The sequence below is a fragment of the Bos mutus genome, chromosome 22 (assembly GCF_027580195.1).
Source record: "Bos mutus isolate GX-2022 chromosome 22, NWIPB_WYAK_1.1, whole genome shotgun sequence".
Lineage (NCBI taxonomy): Eukaryota > Metazoa > Chordata > Mammalia > Artiodactyla > Bovidae > Bos > Bos mutus.
Window position 1 is genome coordinate 59226886 of NC_091638.1, and position 15624 is coordinate 59242509.

The window sequence follows — 15624 nt, forward strand, 5'->3', positions numbered from 1 at the left end:
TTCTTTGTTGCTGCTTCCCCTCACTTCCCTGAAGATGCTCAATCGCTGGGGCCTGTTCATGGGCAGTTATCGTGGTCAGGCCTCGATCACAACGTGGCTTCGGCCAAAAATGGCTTCCTTTATGTCAGCAAAGCCAGGTCTGGTTCCCTTTCTCCAGGGACCCCCCGACTCTTCTGGGTACACAGTCTCCGACCATCACAAAGCTGCTGCGAATGTTTGTGAACAGGTTTGTGTGCACGTAATTTTCACCCAGATTGCTGTCCTCTTCATATAGTGTTTGCCCATCACAGTGAGGCTGAACACCCGCCATGTGTTTGTAGGCTATTCAAGTTTCCTCCTGTGAGAATGGCTGACTTCACTAATTTTTGCTGTTTTCTGGTTGCCCTTCTCCAGTAGACTTGAAAGCATTCTATCTTCTGTATACCAGTCCTTTGTCAGTTACACGAGGTTATGTTTGTTGACAGTTTGGTGATCACTGTTTCTCAACGTGACACAAAGACTGGGAATTGATAAAGAACTTCTGAAACATGGATTTGGATACTGATGAAAGGACAGAGGGTTTTGTTCAGGCTGCCCACAATGAATTTGGGGAGACAGCTACACGCGCCCCCTCACCCCCACCATGCTCTGTAGCATCCCCTTTGCCTCTGTTATATGCCAAGAATATGCTTTAACGGCAGCGAGCATCGCAGCCTCTGCCTGCTGCAGGGCAAATGCCAGGCATCTTTACGTTTTGGTCTCCTTCAGAGGAGGCATTTGGACGCACGTTGCGTCACAAACCCCTGCTTCTCAGCATCTCGACCCGCCCTGGAAAACTGCTGACTTCATGGCGTACTTCCTTCCGTGTGCTGCCATTCTCCCCAGCGCTGCAGCCAGCGTAGAATCCTGACTCACCCTCCAGCCAGCCACTGAGAATGCTGATGACGCTGGTACGGTCAGTGCTCTCCAAGTGGCTCTGACGGGGGAAACAGCTTCTGGACAAGCCCAGGCCAGTGCCATCTCAGGCGCCAGGGGGGCCTCATTGCTCAGCCTCTCACTCTTCCTGCCTTGGCAGGAGCGGAGGCCATGCCCCTGCAGTCCTGGCCATGAAGCTGTGCCCTAGACGAGCTGGCACAGTCTGCACTCTCCTTCTGAGCTCGGTGAGCAGTCTCTCCCATCTGCACTGGAGTCCTGGCTGGGGCGCAGTACCCACAGTGCAATGGTCTGCAGAGCTGGGTTAACAAGTCCAGAGTCAGCTTGCCCTTCAGTAAATTACCCTGTAAAGCATTCACTGACCAAAATTATCTTGACTAGTTTTCCTTACGCTTGTTATGCTCAGTCACTCCAGTAATGTCTGACTCTTTGCAGCCCATGGACTGCAGCCTGCAGGCTCCTCTGTCCATGGGATTCTCCAGGCAAGAATACTGGAGTGGGTTGCCAGGCCCTCCTTCAGGGGATCTTCCCGACACAGGGATTGAACCTGGGTCTCCTTCGTTGGAGGCAGACTCTTTACCACTAGCGCCACCTGGGAAACCCACTCAAAGGTCTGTGGTGAAGATCAAATAGACGAAATGTATGAAAATGCTTTGCAAATGCCACCATGTTTTATCAAGATAAACTGAGATTAAGATCAGTTATTTTTGGCCTCACACAGGTCATGGAATTCTTTTTTCTACACTGATTTATTACAAATAACGGAAATATTTTGGACACTTGAACAAGTAATCATAGCATTTCTATTGCACTTCAAGAGTGATCGGAAGCAATTTTTCTCTTTGTTTAGGGGTTGGTTTCCTCATTTGATTTAATAAGAGTTCTCAGGGGACTAAAACTGACTCTAAAAGCTACTGATGCTGAAGATTTATCCAAAATGAAGTTTGCTTTTGGGGGCACAGCATTCAGAGACGGCTCTGGACCAAACTGAAATGGGTGGTGAATTTGATCGTCCCTCTGCTTCCTGACTTCTTCTTTCTGGACACTCCCCAGCCACATCTAGTTTCCTCGGGACTTCCTGAGTCAACCAGGGCTGCTTCCTTCTCTCTTCAAGGCTGACCAGCCCATTCCATCAGGGGCTAGGATGTCATTTAGTATGCTAGGATAATAATAACCTCATTTACACAGTACTTCATAAAATAATAAAACTTCGGTAAGAATTTGGTGTGAGAGGATCAGGCACCACACTCTTCGGGGCAGTTCCGCCTTTGCTCCGTCATTTAGCTGTCATCTTACTCTTTGAACCTACGAGGTTGAGAAACCTCATAGATCCTAGCACGACCTCCCTAGACAGGCTCCAGAAAGGCTTCTTAAATAAAAGTAGCTGGCTTATTTATTCGGCTGTGCTGGGTCTTACTTGTGGCACACGGGATCTTCTGTCTTCATTGCAGCACGTGGGGTCTGGTTCTCTGACCAGGGATCGAACCTGGGCCTTTTGCATTGGGAGCATGAAGTCTTAGCCACTGGGCCACTGGGGAGGTCGCAGGATCTGGATATTTAAGTAGGAGGCATTAGCATCCTGACTGACTGCTTTTCACAGGTGAGATGGCTGGATGCTGTTACGTGGTATGTGACGGGGCATCAACTACAATTGGGTCGTGTGGTAATAAAATCTGCTCTCAAGCCCTTTTCAATCCTTCTGGCACCAAAGAGAAGTCTCAGTTTGGTGCTTACCAGCATTTAGCTCCTCTGTGACACTGCCTAACCTTCCAGAATGAGGGGCGCCTAGGTCAAGTGGCCATCCTGGGTGTTATCATTTTGCTGTGATAACATAATGTGCAAGTTAGAGTGTTTCCTCACTTGTGTAGTAGAGTCTGCTCTTTTTGTTGTTTTTAGACATACACACATATTTATTTTCTGGCAGAACCACCTGAGAGAAAGTTGCAGACTCTGAACATTGTGTTTACAGGGATAACCGACATATAACATTATACTGATTTCGGGTGTACATCATAATGACTCGATATTTGTACATATCAGAAAATGACCACCACAAAAGTCTAGTTAGCATGCATCACCACACAGTTACTTATTTTTTGTGTGTGATGAGACTTTTAAGACCTATTCTCTTGGAGGGATAAATCAGAAGTTTGGGATTGACATATATGCACTACTATATATACACAATAGACAGCCAACAAGGACCTACTGCATAGCACAGGCAACTATTACCAAACTTTGTAATAACCTGTATGGGGAAAAAATCTGAAAAAAACAGATACATATGTATATGTATAACTGAATCCCTTTACTGTATACCCGAAACTGACACAAGATAGTAAATCAGTTATACTTCAATAAAAACATTTTTTTAAAATTCTTACCATAAATTAAAAAGACTTATCAGGAACCCCCGCAGCGGTGGTCCAGTGGTTAAAGGGTGCAGGTTCCATCCCTGGTTGGGGAATTAAGATCCTGCATGCCCCATGGCACAGCCAAAAAAAAAAAAAGACATTCTCTCAACAACTTTCAAATATGTGATGCAGTATCATTAACTATAGGGTTTCTCCGATGGCTCAGCAGAAAAAATCCCCTGCATGTGGGAGAAGTGGGTTCGATCCCTGGGTGGGGAAGATCCCCTATAAGAGGAGATGGCAGCCCGTTCCAGTATTCTTGCCTGAAAAATCCCACAGACAGAGAAGCCTGGTGGGCTGCAATCCATGGGGTTGCAAAGAGCAACGGACAACTGAACACAAGTGCGTCTTTAACTGTGTTCAACATGCTCTCCGTTATGCTCCCAGGACATTCATTTTATAACCGGAAGTCTGTGCCTTTTGCCCAGCTTCTCTGTTCTCACTGAGCCACTCCCCGCAGACCCAGCAACCCCCGGCATGCCCTCTGTTTCTATGAGCTCAATCTTTTTTAACTCTACATATGAGAGCTCATACAGCAACTGTCTTTCTATGATTTATTTCACTGAGAATAATGCCCTCAAGGTCCATCCATGTTATTACAAATGGCGGAATTTCCTTCTCTTTTTTAATGCCTGAATAATATTCTGTTGTTTATGGGTACATAATTTCCTTATCCAATCAGCCAAAAGACACTGAGGTTGCTTCTGAAAGCTCCCTCTTAAAATAAGAATAAAATGTGAGTCAACCTAAAAACACGATGCAGTAAATGAGAGCAGACAGCGTGTGTCAGTTGCTCAGTCGCGTCCGACTCTCTGCGACCCCACGGACTGTAGCTCACCAGGTTCCTCTGTCCATGTAATTCTACAGACAAGAACACTGGGCTGCCATTCCCTTCTCCAGAGGATCTTCCCGACCCAGGGGTCAAACCTGGGTCTCCTGCACTGCGGGCGGATTCGTTATCATCTGAGCTGCCAGGGAAGCCTAAATGAGAGCAGAGGAAGACAGGAAGTGCCCAAGCGTGAACAGTCACAGGGACAGACGGATGTGACAAAAATGGTGTCGGGGGTGTGCCAGTGGAGCCCGTGTGGGAGCCCCGGGGAACCCTGAGCTGCCACCGGAGGACAGCCGTCTGCGGGGCTGCTGCGCAGGGCTGGGGAGGGAAGCGCTCACACAAGGGGCTGTGGAGATGTCCACCCCCGAATGCAGCGTATGCTTGAAAAATTCAGTGTGGGTGGCAGGTCTTTTTGACGCAGGCAGCCTCTCCAGTGCAGAGTAACAGCCTGACTCTGCGTGCGTGTGCGTGCGCGTGCGTGTGCGTGCGTGCGTGTGCACGCAGCACCTTGCACACCTTTCGGGACTGGAAGGTTGGAAGAGCCCCACAGTGGTGGGAGCCCCTCTCAAACAACCTGAGGCTGTTTCTGCCTCGAGGGGATCTGAGACCGCACTGCAGGCAAAGGTTTGTCTTTGACTCTCTCTTTTATGCCATTCTCACGCTCCCTTTCCCAGTCTATTACCGTCTCAGGACGCTCAGGTAGTGGCCCTGCTGAACAGAGCCCACAGACCCCTCCGCTGCAGAGGTTAGGGGACGTTCGCCAATGGTCTTAATTCTTCCAGACTTTCTTCCACGGGTTCCTCTTGGAGACCCCGTTAACTCCTTTGTGGTGGGTTCCATAGAGGCTGACAAATACAGTCTCCTCAAGGTTCTCCACGTACTAACCACAGACTTACCTACTTTTTCCTTCCACAATCTTTTAAGACCTTTGTACGTTCTTCCATGAAGGACAGTTGGGTTTACATAGGGACATATATTTATATCCGCCCCTATTACATAAGGACGTAAGCAACAAAACTGTAGTTTAAGATCTGCAAGGAGGGGAAGAAGGGAAATCTGAAAAATCAAGTCATAGAGAATTTTTGAAAAAGCAAGTATTAGTTTCATGACAGGATTCTGAACTGTAGACCCTCCGAGGTCAGGGGAGGCAAGGTGGAGCTGAGGTTTGCAGAAGCAGCGCCGGGCAGTGCAAGAGCTGTATTGTCACTCGATGCAGCGCTCCTGAGCTCGCCCAACTGCCTGTGGGCCGCAGAGCCAGCACTTCTCAGACCTCACTACAAAGGTGCTAACACAAGGCATTTCCCACAGGCCTTTCCTGTTTCCAGGCCCCTTCCAACATCATCCCGGTGACGTCACTGGCGTGGGTTTTATGCTGCCTTTGCAATGATGATACAGCAGAGTGTGGAATACCCAGAACTGATGTTAATGCAAATGGTTCTTCAAGGGAACGTTGACACTTAGCTCACCAGAGGGCTTGACTTCAGAATAATCTATATCAGAAGCACTGTTTACCCTGTGAAGTGCTATCCATTTGTTAGTTATTATTATCACAACATCAGAAAACAACCCAAGGACCTCACAAGGAGATTGCACCAGGTCAAGGTTACTCTTTGTGACAAAGCACTGATTCTTCAACCTTTGTGGTCAGTTAATCATTTTGGCAAAATACCTCAAGACTTGCCATCTCATTCACTCTTAGCATCAATTGAAGACTTTTATGATAATAAAGTGGGAAGAATAGAGCCATTTTCAATACCCAGATACGCCATGAAAGTCACCCTTTTATAGTATACAATTCACTGGGTTTTAGTACTTTCACAGAGCCATGCAACCATCACCATTAACTAAATGCAGGCTTCTTCTTCTTCTTTTTAGGGCAGCTTTAGGTTCAGAGTCAGTTTGGAGAGTACAGAGTTCCCCCATCCCTGCCCTGGAAATCCCGACAGCCAGCACTCATTCCACTCTCTCCCGGTTTTGCCTTTTCCAGAGTGCCATAGAGGCGAAATCTCACATTTGTAGCTTTTTCAGATTGGCTCCTTTCACTTGGTCACATGCATTTCCTTTTTCTTCACAGCTTTTCACAGCTTGACAGCTCACTGCTTTTTAGTGCCAAATAACACTCTTTTGTGGCCTGAATGTACCACAGTGTGTGTATCCATTCGCTCACTGAAGGATGTATGGTTGCTTCCGAGTTTTGGCAATTATAAATAAATATGCTATAAATGTCTGTGTGCAGGTTCTTCTGTTGACATATGTTTTCACCTCCTTTGGGGAAACACCAGGGCGCATGACTTGCTGCTGGATCGTACGGGAAGAGTATGTTGTTCTGCAAGAATCTGCCAAGCTGCCTTCCCACCAGCAACACATGAGAGTCCGTGTTGTTCCACATCCGCGCCAGCGTGCTCAGTCTTGGGTTTGTGGCCTTTCTGACAGGCGTGTAGAGGTGTCTCATCAAAGCAGTATTATTAATCGATTTATTACTTCGAGCTGCGCCGGGCCTTTGCTGCTGCACGCAGGCGTTCTCTAGGTGTGGAGGGCAAGGGGCACTCTTCCTCACAAGGCGCAGGCTGCTTGTGGCGGTGGCTTCTCTGGTTGCGGGGCACGGGCTCTAGACAGGAGGGCTCAGGAGTTGCGGCAGCACAAGCATAGTGGCCCCGTGGCTCGTGGGAATCTTCCCAGACCAGGGATCAAACCCATGTCCCCTAAATGGCCAGGCAGAGTCTGATTCCCTGGCCTGCCTGGGAAGTCCTCTCCCTGCTGTTTTAGTTTGCAGTTCCCTGATGACACATGATCCTGAGCATTCCTTCACCGTTTCCAGCTCTAGGTCTTCTTTGCTGAGGTGCCTATTCACCTGTTGGGTCATTTTTAAATCGAGTTGTTCTTTTTCTTATGGTTGAGTTTTAAGAATTCTTTGTATATTCAGAAGATTTAAGTTTCTCTGAGACCTCTTTAACCCATGTGGTATTTAGAAGTGTGCTGTCTAATCTCCAAGTATTGGGGGGCTTTCCAGGTCTCTCTCTGTTACTCGTTGCTACTTTAATCCCACATGGCCTAGGAGCAGGCTGGGACCACATTCCCACCCCGTGTCACACAGAAGAGTCGCCGCCCTGAGTGCTAACATCACTGAATCTGCAGCATCTGAGCCAAGCCTGACTGTAACTCTAATCTGGAAGGTTTAATCATCCAAAAAAAAAAAAAGTCCAAATCTCCACCTCCCTATGTTTTAAGCTGATTTATACCATTTAAATTAAAAGGCTCAGTGTTCAGTAAAAGAAAACTAAGCAGATTTCTGTTTAATGAGCCAGGGCCTAAATGTACCAAGCTCTGGGGATTTGGACTACATTCTCTTTTTGAATTTTTTTATTGTGGTAAAATATACCTAAGTAAAATTTACCTTCTTGACCGTTTTCCAGCGCACAGTTCAGTGGTATCAAGTCCATTGACACTGCTCGGCAGCCATCACCGCCATCCGCCTCCAGAGCTTTCTCATCCCCCCACACTGAGCCTCTGCCCCCATTACACACTGCCTCCCCCTCCCCCGCCAGGAAGCCCCCACCCCACCACCCTCCTTTCTGTCTCCATGGATTTGACTGCTCTAGGGACCTCATGCAAGTGGATCACACAGTATTTGTCTTTTTGTGACTGGCAGAATTTCCTTTCTTTTTACATCTCTATCTGAATTTTTATTTCTCCATTTTGTTTCAAAGTAAAACTTCAACAGTACAAATCAGTCCTGATTTAGCAAATGAACGTGCTGTGCAAAGCTGGCCTAAAGACAGCATAACCAGCGTCTCCAGACGCTGCTGCCTTTGCAAGCATGGTCATTTGCTCACGGAGCTCAAACTTCTCTATTAACCATGGCTGAGAAGTGGCAGAGCATTATTTAGCATTATTATTATTTCTTTGCCAAAAGAGAATGTAAATTGTGCTGAATCAGAGCAACTGTACACAACGTGTACACTTTATCAGGCAGGCTCAGAGATTCTCAGCCTGTGTCCTGAAACTGTGCTTCTGAGAAACAGATACAAATGAGTTGGCAGAGTCCATAAACAAAATATTTCAGGCCCTCCTAATCTAGGACAAGGCAACTAATACATTAATAAATTGTGGTTTGTACTGCATTATACAAATCTTTATGAAAGGTGAGCATTAATTGAGGCAAGGAAATTTCCAATCTATAGGAAAATGACAATATATCAAATAGCTAATGATTTATTCTTATAACTTAAAATTCTACTGTATATACTTTTTTCGTATAATATTTTCTAAATATGGTAATTTTATCACCTCTTCCCATTGTAAATTTATCAAACCAAAAAGTCAAAGCAATAACTGCTGGTGTGCTAGGGAAAATATCCAGCCAAAAAACACTGCTTTCTCACATTGTTATCACCTTTAAAATGTGCTTGTAGTCTATATGTATATGTACACATTATACATGTTTATATTATTATGAAGAATATGTAAAAATATCTTTATGGATGTAAAACTGCCTGGTATTTACTGGTTTTGACCAAACTGAAAAGACCGCCTCCAAGTATATAAATTGCGACAAATAAAAGCTGCCTTGATGATTTTATCAACATCCACCATAGGAGGAAAATTCAGGACAAAATAAACACCATTAGTTAAAAATGAGAGATTTCCCTGGTTGTGCAGTGGATAGGAATCTGCCTGCCAATGCAGGGGACACAGGTTCAATCCTTGGTTCAGGAAAATTCCACATGCCGTGGAGCAACATGAAACCCGAGAATATCAGAAGTATTGTGAAAATATAGTGTGTAATCAAGTTCTTTTACTCCAAGTATCAAGACAGTCTTCTGAAAATAGGAGCTCAGATTTCACATCTCCTGACATTCTCCACAAATCAACAAGCTCAGAAAACTTCACAGATTTGCTGATGGTCATGGAGCCAGGCAGAAATATCAATAACCTCAGATATGCAGATGACACCACCCTTATGGCAGAAAGTAAAGAGGAATTAAAAAGCCTCTTGATGAAAGTGAAAGAGGAGAGTGAAAAAGTTGGGTTAAAGCTCAACATTCAGAAAATGAAGATCATGGCATCCGGTCCCATCACTTCATGGGAAATAGATGGGAAACAGTGGAAACAGTGTCAGACTTTACTTTTTGGGGCTCCAGGATCACTGCAGATGGTGACTGCAGCTATGAAATTAAAAGACACTTACTCCCTGGAAAGTTATGACCAACCTAGATAGCATATTCAAAAGCAGAGACATTACTTTGCCAACAAAGGTCCATCTAGTCAAGGCTATGGTTTTTCAAGTGGTCAGGTATGGATGTGAGAGTTGGACTGTGAAGAAGGCTGAGCGCCGAAGAATTGATGCTTTTGAACTGTGGTGTTGGAGAAGACTCTTCAGAATCCCTTGGACTGCAAGGAGATCCAACCAGTCCATTCTGAAGGAGATCAGCCCTGGGATTTCTTTGGAAGGAATGATGCTAAAGCTGAAACTCCAGTCCTTTGGCCACCTCATGTGAAGAGTTGACTCATTGGAAAAGACTGATGCTGGGAGGGATTGGGGGCAGGAGGAGAAGGGGACGACAGAGGATGAGATGGCTGGATGGCATCACTGACTCGATGGACGTGAGTCTGAGTGAACTCCGGGAGTTGGTGATGGACAGGGAGGCCTGGCATGCTGTGATTCATGGGGTCGCAAAGAGTCGGACATGACTGAGCGACTGAACGAACTAACTAACTAACGGAGCCAGGACACCAACCCTTCCCCCAAATGCAAGCAGGAGAAAAAATACAACAAGACAGAAACATGCTGGAAGAGGTGAAATGTGTTTTGCTGAGCAGGTTTTTTTTTTTAACAGTTTTATACACTGGGTTGCATTCGGCTTACGGAGAGAGGAGATCACTACAGAATTTAATACTGACACCAAAAAGAAAAGAAACCCTCAGGTATGGCATTGAAGTCGCCCAGAAATAAACAGTTTACACAGGAGGAGTGATTTCCTAGTCCCTGAGAAACACCACAGCAGGCCAGGAGGGAGGGGCCTGGGGAAGGTTGTTTTCTTCCAGCCTTGCTCCCAACCTTGGAGGAGCCCTTGTACAACATCCCTGGGAATGTAAAATGGTGCGGCCACTGTGGAAAACAGTTTGATGGTTCCTCAAAAAGTCAAACACAGAACGACTGTATGACCCAGGCATTTCATTCTGAGGCATATACCCATGTAAATGAAAACACTCAAAAAAATACGTGCAGGCCAGTGCTCATTGGAGAACTGTTTGCAGCGGCCAAAAGGTTGAAATGACCCAAGTGTCCATCAACAGATGATGAATAAACAAACAGTGATATAGTCACTCAACGGAATGCTACTCAGCCATAAAACAGGAATGAACACAGAAAATGAAGTGCTTACAAGGATGGAAAGGAACCGGGGCCACCTCGTACTGCTGGTGGGAATGTGACATGGTGCCCTCACTGTGGAAAACAGTTTGCTGGTTCCTCAAAGAACTGAACATAGAATTACCTTGCTGCTGCTGCCGCTGCTGCTAAGTCGCTTCAGTCGTGTCCAACTCTGTGCGACCCCACAGACGGCAGCCCACCAGGCTCCCCCATCCCTGGGATTCTCTAGGCAAGAACACTGGAGTGGGCTGCCATTTCCTTCTCCTTATGACCCAGCAATCCCACTTCTGGTATATACCCCAAACTATGAAAAGCAGGGAGTTGAATGGATGCTTGACATCAACTGCTCATAGCAGCACTGTTCACAGTAGCCGAGGGGTGGACGCCACCCACGTATCCAGCCATGGCTGAACGATAAACAGTGAGAGGATAGACAATGGGTAAACCAATATTCTGCTTTAAAGATGAGTGAGATTCTGACACGTGCTACAACACGGATGCACCTCAAAAGACATTAAAAGTGAAAGGCGCTTTAAAAGTCAAAGTCGCTCAGTTGTGTCAGACCCTTTGTGACCCCACGGACATACAGTCCATGGAATTCTCCAGGTCAGAACACTGGAGTGGGTAGTCATTGCCTTCTCCAGGGATCTTCCCAACCTAGGGGTCGAACCCAGGTCTCCCATGTTGCAGGCCGATTTCTTTACCATGCTCAGTGAAATAAGCTGTCACAAAAGAAAAAACACTGTCTGACTTCACTTAGATGCGGTCCCAAGAGGAGTCAATTTTATAGAGACGGACAGTAGAATGGGGGTTGGCAGGGGCTGAAGAAGTGGTGGAGGTGCGGGAAGTCAGTGTTTAATGGGGACAGAATCTCAGTTTGGAAAGATAAGAAAACTCTTAAGATGGACAGTGACGGTTACACAACAATACGAATGTACTTAATACCGCTCACTGAGCACTCAACAGATGGTAAAATGGTAAGTTTTATATTCCATATATTTTACCAAAATGAAAACGAGAGCACGATATATTCAGTGCTCGCACACACACACACGGATGAAGTTCTGATGCACTCTCTAACGTACAAATCTTCGAAACATTCATAAATGAAATAAGCTGGACACAAAAAACAACTACTACCCGATTCCACTTACATGAACTATCTGTATCAAGCAAATTCATAGAGGCACCAAGTGGATGAAAGGTTACTGAGGGCTGGGAGCAAGGGAGGTGGGGAGCTCTTGCTTCATGGGACAGAGTTTCTGTCTGGGGTGACGGGAAAGTTTTAGAAGTAGATAGTAGTAGATGGCTGCACAACTCTGTGATTAATGCCACTGAATGGCACAATCTAGAACAGTGAAAATGGCAAATTATATACATATATCTTTCCCCACCAAAATGAACAAGTTAACAAAACCAAGCCCACAGAAGTTCCTCAGCGGTAGCAGAGCTTTGCGGAACTCAAGGTGCACGCCCACCTGGTGGGCGGGGCCTCCTCTCCAGGCTCCTCCTGCTCCTGCTGACGCCCAGTCCTTCCGGCCCAGCTCCACCGCGCCTTCGCCAATTCCCAGTCTGAGAGCATTGCCTCGTCCAGTGAGGAACTGGTCGCTCCTGCACCGCCTACTGCCCCACCCTGCTCCTTCCAAGGCCTCAGCTCTGAGTCATCTGGGCTCTCACTGGGTTGTCTGCTTGGTAATCTTATGAACTCTGAGAGGTAGGAGAGCGAGCAGAGGCAGGGCTGGCCAAAGTCACGGCTCGGGACACAGAAAGGCCACTGGACTTGGCGTCAAGAGGACAGAGGTTCTGGGTCTCCTCTGCCACCAGCTAACAGAGTGACCACGGACCAACCATTGTGCCTCTCTTTTCTCGTCTGTAAAATGAGAGGGCCGGACTGGGATCTCCAAGACTGTTTTGAGTTCCAGGCTATGGGGACTAAACTCGGGCACAAAATACAGCAAGACAGAAGAAACCTTCTTCAAAGGAGAACATTTTCCTGACATTTTCAGCTGATGATTTTATTCCCATCAGGGCACCTGGGGCAGCCTTTAAGGTTTCTTGAGACATAAATGAAAAAAAAATTTAATGCACCCAAGCTAAGAGTTTTGAGGATGAGTTATGCAATAATTTCAGTGCTCATTACAGTATTAGGATTTTCCTAGAGAAACTATTCAGAGGCAATAGCAGTTGTTCTTCCTACTCTTAGTCCACAAACGCAAGTCTGAGATACTGAAGAGAATCTGGGTGTCGTAATGCATCGTTGAATGTACAAGCAACTAGGAGGGGTCAACAAGACAGGTGTGGCAGCGGGACACTACACTGCGACGACCAAGAATCGGTGCGACTCCTGCCGCAGCACGACGCGCCTCCAGTCACAGGCGCTGCACAGCTCCCCTCGGTGCAGCATCCAGAAGTGGGTGAAGCTGGGACTTCCGTGGGGTCCAGTGGTTAAGAATCCACCTTGCAATGCAGGAAAAGCAGGTTTGATTCCTGGTTGGCGAACTAAGATCCCACGTGTCCCAGGGCAACAGAGCCCAAGATGAATACTTCTGGGTATTATCCTAAGGGACTATTCAGTGATGTGCACAACTATTGACTTACACGCACGCTCAGTGAGGATGGCTGTTACAGACTTCGTGTTCGTGCCCTCTCAACATTCATACTGAAACTCTAATCAGCAATGTGGCACTAAGAGTACTGGGCTGTGGAACCTTTAGAAGGTAATTAGCTCAGAAGGGTGGAGCCCTCTTAAGGAGGATTAGTGCCTTTATAAGAAGAGGTCAGAGAGTGAGCAGGTTCCTTTTCTGCTATCTGAGAGTACAATGACAGGAGAGCTGTCTGCAAACCAGGAAGTGGACCCTCAGCAGACACCAGCTCTGCCAGAACCCTTGATCTTGGGTTGTCAGCCTCCAGAACTATGAGAAACAAAAGCCTGTTGTTTAAACCAGCCAGGTGGTCACAGCAGCCCAAATAAGACTGAGGTTATTGTTTATAATAGTGAAAAAGAAGAAACAATCTACATGTCTTAAGGAATAGGTTTTATATATATTTAAATATATATATCAGATCAGATCAGTCGCTCAGTCGTGTCCGACTCTTTGCGACCCCATGAATCGCAGCACGCCAGGCCTCCCTGTCCATCACCAACTCCCGGAGTTCACTCAGACTCATGTCCATCGAGTCAGTGATGCCATCCAGCCATATACTGATATAATAGCATACCTGGAAACATACAGCAGGATATATACATGCTATTATATCAATTCATATGCCAGATATTTACCACATATGTAATGTATAATATAAATAACACACAAGTATATTTATATATTATATAAACCTACATATTTATTTAACAGATGTCAGTGTTATCAATAAAAGCTTCCCGGGTAGCTCAAACAGTAAAGAATCCACCTGCAATGTAGGAGACCTGGGTTCAATCCCTGTTTTGGGAAGAACCCTGAAGAAGGGCATGGCAACCCACTCCAGTATTCCTGCCTGGAGAATCCCCAAGTACAAAGGACCTGGCGGGCTACAGTCCACAGGGTTGCAAAGAGTTGGACATGACTGAGTGACTAAAACATGGACACAGTGTTATCAATACAGTGGAATGCTTGCTATACAGCCATTTAAACTTTTGAGGAAGAATATTTAATGACTTAATAATAGTAACTAGTAATAGTTTCAGCTGAAGCTGAAACTCCAATACTTTGGCCACCGATGCAAAGAACTGACTCACTGGAAAAGACCCTGATGCTGGGAAAGATTGAAGGCGGAAGGAGAAAGGGACGACAGAGGATGAGATGGTTGGATGGCATCACTGAATGAACGGACATGAGTTTGAGTAAACTCTGGGAGTTGGTGATGGACAGGGAAGCCTGGCATGCTGCAGTCCCTGGGGTCACAAAGAGTCGAACACGACTGAGCGACTGAACTAAACAGTAACTAACATTTAGTGAACCCTAATTATGTGCTCCATGTGTATTACCTCATTTAACCCTCACATAACTGTGATAAAATACATGTTGTTTATAGATGAGAATACTGAAGCACAGGGAGAGAAGTAACTTGTTCAAAACCACCTAGTTAATAAATGACAAGCCCAGGAATATATCGATTATGTTTAAGTAAAAAATAAGGCATATAACAATATGCGTAGTTTTATCTCATTTTTATTGCTATAGTTTTAACTTTTTTCCAAACATGTCTTTGCACATCTCTGTAAGACGTAACAACATATCCATACAACACATGCAACCTCCACGGAGCACAGTGGTGGGGTTACGAGACTCTGCTTTTCCTCCTCTTGGCTCATCCGTGTCGAATGGGTCTGTGCATGAGCCAGGCACGGGCTCTCTTCTCAACACGTGTTTACTGGCTGCACCAGCTCTTACCCGCAGCGAGTGTTGTCTTTTACTTGTGGCACGTGGGATCAGGGGATCCTGAACCGGGAGCCCAGAATCAGCCACTGGACCCCCAGGGAAGTCTCACAGGGCACAGGATCTTAGCGATTACTAGCCCACGGGATGCTGCCTTACCCGAGGGTGAGTTCACTCAACACAGCACAGGGGGCTGCTGTCTGCATGTTCCTCAGACCCTCCGCAGAGCCCGACGAGCGCCGTCATCCCCAGGGCCTGCTGTGTTCACAGAGCCCTCACGTCACAGCTGCCCGCAGCGGGGGGGGCCCCGGGTGGTGGCATCTGTGCCCAGAGCGGCAGGCTGTCCTCCAGGCTCCAGCTCTGGATGTGGGGGAGGCCTTGGCCTCGGTCCACCCTGCAGCGGTCAAAGGCCTGGGCAGCTGGGGGAGGGCCCCCCCCCCCAATGGGACACTAGAAGTTACAGGACCAGGGAGGGCCTCTGCGCCTACCCCACAGAGATCTGTGTAACAGGAAGCTTGGGAAGATTAGACACTTGCATATCAGGCAATCTTGTGTTAGGTTGAATAATTTCATGATAAATATAAGGAATTTGAAAAGGCTGCCTATGTTTCTATATCAACGCTCTCGTAGCAAGTGGCATGACTATAACTCAGTTCACTAATAGCTTTGACAGTGTCTATTGTCTAAAGTTTCTTTAATGAATGTAGGAAATTTTGG